Raw genomic sequence first — 3803 nt, forward strand, 5'->3', positions numbered from 1 at the left:
CCCCCTCACCCCACCCCCCGGCACCACACTCGCTTCGGCTCGGCTCGGCTCTAACCAGCCAGTGCCAGTAGAAGGAGATAGGCATCTGCCTGGAGCGGTCGCGTCGTGTACGACGGTGTATTTCGCTTCGGCTCCGCTCGCCGCCCTCTCGCGTCTCGTTCCGAAGGCCCCGGCGGCCAGCGCGGAGGACATTCCACGGCACTGCAGCGGCGATCTGCAGTGTTGCCATTCGGATTGTGCGATTGTTGTTAGTGCCGGTGCCTCGTCGGGATCCCATCCTGTGCAGTGTTGTTGTTGTTGCCGCTGCCGTGTCTGCGCTGCTGCTGCTGCTACAAGTGTGAGGTGTGTGTGTGTTTGTTGCGTTGTTTTGACACAACGCGGTTTAGCTTCCGTGATTGAGTGTTGAGTGCCGGGAGTGCTTGTCGTCGCCGGCCCGATTGTCCTGTCGTTTGTCGTGCTTGACACTTGACCGGGACCGGACGTGTGCCCGCCCGACCCGCTCGGGACATTTGGATTTTTTTGCCACCGCCTGGAGTACCTCTCCACCGCCGTTGCGGTCCTCTGCAGCCATCGCCGCTGCCGGTGACCGAGTCCGTCACCATCTATACAGGTGAGTCGGACGTGCGTGTCCGTGGCCGACGTGACAGTCGCGTCCAACGGTCCCGCCCGACGTGTCCAGCCGGGGCACTGAGGTTAGGAGGAGGAGGAGCGGGAGGAGGAGGCTGGTGGGTCCTTGATTGGAAAGGGGAGCCCTCCCGGGCCGGGCCGGACCCACCCGGCGGCAGGTAGGCCCGCCAGGCCCGCCCGACCGCGGCGAGGAGGCTGCTTTTGTTGGGCCGGCCACGCCGTCGAGAGAGCCGGCTGCTTGGGAAGCAATTTCTTATCCCTTTTTTTGTGGGCGCATGTGCTCGAGGCGCGTGAGTAAAGTTTGTCCATTCAACCCGATGAGGCGGGGCGTGTGGAGCGACGTAAAACCAACACCGGCTCTGGTCATGGTCATATAACCCAGGCCTCCGAAAGACCTTCCGGGAGACCCTCGAATGTGACTGTCGTGGAGGCGGCCCGGGCCCGGGGCGCCCGGGGTGGGCTGGGCTGGCACTCGAGGTGGCTGATGACAATGCCGCCCGATGGGGTGGCGGGGCGGGGCGCCGGCCAGCTGAGTGACTCGACGACAAGCTCCGCGGCCGACCTGACAGGTGTTGGCGCCGCCGGCCGCTGCCGGGCCGGCCGGCGCGTTCCAGTTGTCACGTGACCGTATCGAACTGACCGCACCGTGTCCGAGACTGCTGGTGGCGGCTGGGCGGGAGGGACTTCCCTTGTCGAGCAGGGTCGCCGTGGGCGGGCAGCTGCTGGGTGAAGGAACTCGGCGCGTCGCCACGCTCTTCGTCGCCGGTGGTCGGCGCGGCGGCCGCGCGGCAGTCGGTCTGCCGGCTCCGACTGGCTTATCGGCGGGTGTCACATCACAACCATATGTACCCACTCGCTCCACCAACATCCGCACCACACTCGCTCGCGCCCCGCCGAGCCATGCGAGGAGGCGGACGAATACGCCACCTCATGAACTCTCGTGTGCGTATGGCGGCAGCTGGTGCGCTGGATCCGCCCCGCCCCGCCAGCGCCGGGGTCCGGGTCCGAACGCCCCCGTCCCACCCGGAGCCCCACCCAGGGTTGCCACGTTGAGTTGTGGGCGTGGGCGGGTCCGGTGGGCCTTCCCTTTAAGAATCCCATTATAAAGGAGAGAGAGAGAGAGGGACGCGAAGACAGCGGGTCCGGCGGGTTCCCGCCGCTGGGGCGCGCGCCCCCTCCGAGCCCAGCCCCGCCGGGACCCACCTGGTCCGCATCGGTAATGCACTGCTTATCGTACAGAAGAAAGTAATTCAGCGGAAGGCCCCCCGTGCGTTGGGGCGGCGGCGGGTCGACAGCGGACTGGTCCCGCGGGGTTCCTGGCCCTGGCTGCGCTCCCCGCCGCCCGCCCGCCCCGGACCGGAACGTGCTTCCAATACCACCGCCGGCTCGGAGTTACTTCTTTGCCTGCTCCCCCCAGCTGGCCCTGGTGGTTGGTTAGACCAGACCGTCGTCGCCCCACAGCCCGGCTGCCCCCGCGAGGGCACCCCTTGTCAGCGTGATGCAGCCGTGCTACTCTCGCGGTCCGCGCGCCCGCCATTTCCACCACGGCGCCGTGCCTTCGCACCGGAAGTGCAAGCGTGGCGGAATGCAGACGCGCGCGGCTGGACGCTGCTATGGGCATGGGCTCGGACCGAGCGAGGAGCGAGGACAGTCGTGGCGACGCCTCGAGCCAGCGCGGTTAGCACGCGGTCACGCATCACGGGGTCCGGGGTCTCAACTCAACCTCCTCGGCCACCTGCATAAGAACAAGTGTCCCCACCCCAAGGTAGGAAGTCACTGGGGTTGTGCTACGGGGTGAAACAGACGATGAGTGTTTTTCTGCAGATATCAATTGCGAGTGATAAGTACATTGAACTGTTTACGCGTTTTCACCCACCTCCCCGCAAACATCTACCGTTCTTCAGGTGACCCCTCACCCCCCCCCCCTGCAGTCGATGCTTGTTTCACCGCAGGCAGTTGACCCTTTTTTTTCTGTACCCCTTGCCGTGCCATGCCCCCCGGAGGTATCGCAATGAGCGCGTGGCCACAGCGGGGAGGGCCTCGGGGCTTATCGTGCGGAAGGGAAGGGTCGTCGTAGGGATTGCCGGATTGCCCCGCCGCCGCCGCGCCGAGGTTATCTGCGGGCGGGGCGGGGCGGGGCGAGGTGCGGCGACTTTACTATCTCCACGGCCGGCGACGGCGGAGGCGCGCGGCGGCGGCCTGTTGGTTAGCGACGTTTCTTTTTGTGTGTTATTTCATTTCAATCGGTTTGGAAAATCTGGGCCGCTTCTTCCTACTTGCGGGCTGTGGGCGCCTAGCCTCCCCCTCCCTCGGGTGGTGGGTTGACGTTTCTTGAAGATGTAATTTTATTTTATTTTTTATTTTTTTCGCGTTGACCACAGCTTTATTGCTGTTGCGGTGGCAGCTCTGGGAGCGACCGACTCGCGTGTTTGGGCCGGCTGGCCAGCTTGGAGGCGGTGGTGGCGGCGGCCGGCCGGGGCGGCTCGCGCCCTCCGCACGCAACGCCGCCCGGCGCCCTCCTCGGAGGGCAGTTAGTGCTGCGGCAGTAGGGTATGCCCAGCTGCTGCTGCCGCTGCCGCCGCCGCTGCTAGGGCTGGGGGTGGCGCGGCGGCCGCCGCCCCTGTTGTGGCGCACAGCCATTTTTCACCGTGTGTCATCTCGTGGAGCGGGACCTTAGGGGTGGTTGGGTTTACAAGGAGGCGCGCGGGGCGGTGGCGGTGGAGGGGCGCCGGGCGCCTCTGGTATCTCTCGTCGAGGGCGTGCGCGCGCACACTGCCATGGGCCTCGTCGTGAGATTAGCGCCCCCCCCCCCATTGTGCGAGTGTCGCACACTTGTAGGCGTGTGAATTCTAATTTGTACACTTGTAGGTGTACATGTGTAGGTGTTCGTCAAAGGAGCATTCACACCTTTGTTGGTACAAGTGTGTGACATTCACACCCTTGTAAGGCGTGTGGGGATTTTTATTTGAACACCTAGGTACAGGGTACATGTGTGCGTACAGTTCGGAAAGGAGCATTGTCACCTTTGCAACCGTGCGGCCGTCGAGAGAGCCGGCTGCTTGGGAAGCAATTTCTTATCCCTTTTTTGTGGGCGCATGTGCTCGAGGCGCGTGAGTAAAGTTTGTCCATTCAACCCGATGAGGCGGGGCGTGTGGAGCGACGTAAAACCAACACCG

General features: G+C 64.6%; 2 protein-coding genes across 6 annotated transcripts in view; both read left to right on the plus strand.

Moving 5' to 3' along the window:
- Nucleotides 1-29: 29 nt before the first annotated feature.
- LOC113212024 (zinc finger protein 26-like) overlaps nucleotides 30-3803 on the plus strand; it is a 66416-nt gene continuing 62642 nt past the window's right edge. The window contains exon 1 of one of the 5 annotated variants that reach the window (XM_052266961.1): nucleotides 30-610. The gene's annotated coding sequence lies outside the window, so the exon portion shown is untranslated. The remainder of the gene's footprint in view (nucleotides 611-3803) is intronic. The other 4 variants (XM_052266965.1, XM_052266964.1, XM_052266962.1 and 1 more) reach the window with 4 other exon arrangements.
- Nucleotides 2235-3803, plus strand: part of LOC127749306 (zinc finger protein 271-like) — a 36876-nt gene continuing 35307 nt past the window's right edge. Inside the window, exon 1 of the mRNA XM_052266959.1 lies at nucleotides 2235-2392. The gene's annotated coding sequence lies outside the window, so the exon portion shown is untranslated. The remainder of the gene's footprint in view (nucleotides 2393-3803) is intronic.

Source organism: Frankliniella occidentalis, unplaced genomic scaffold, assembly GCF_000697945.3.
Source record: "Frankliniella occidentalis isolate FOCC.00 unplaced genomic scaffold, Focc_3.1 Scaffold44, whole genome shotgun sequence".
Lineage (NCBI taxonomy): Eukaryota > Metazoa > Arthropoda > Insecta > Thysanoptera > Thripidae > Frankliniella > Frankliniella occidentalis.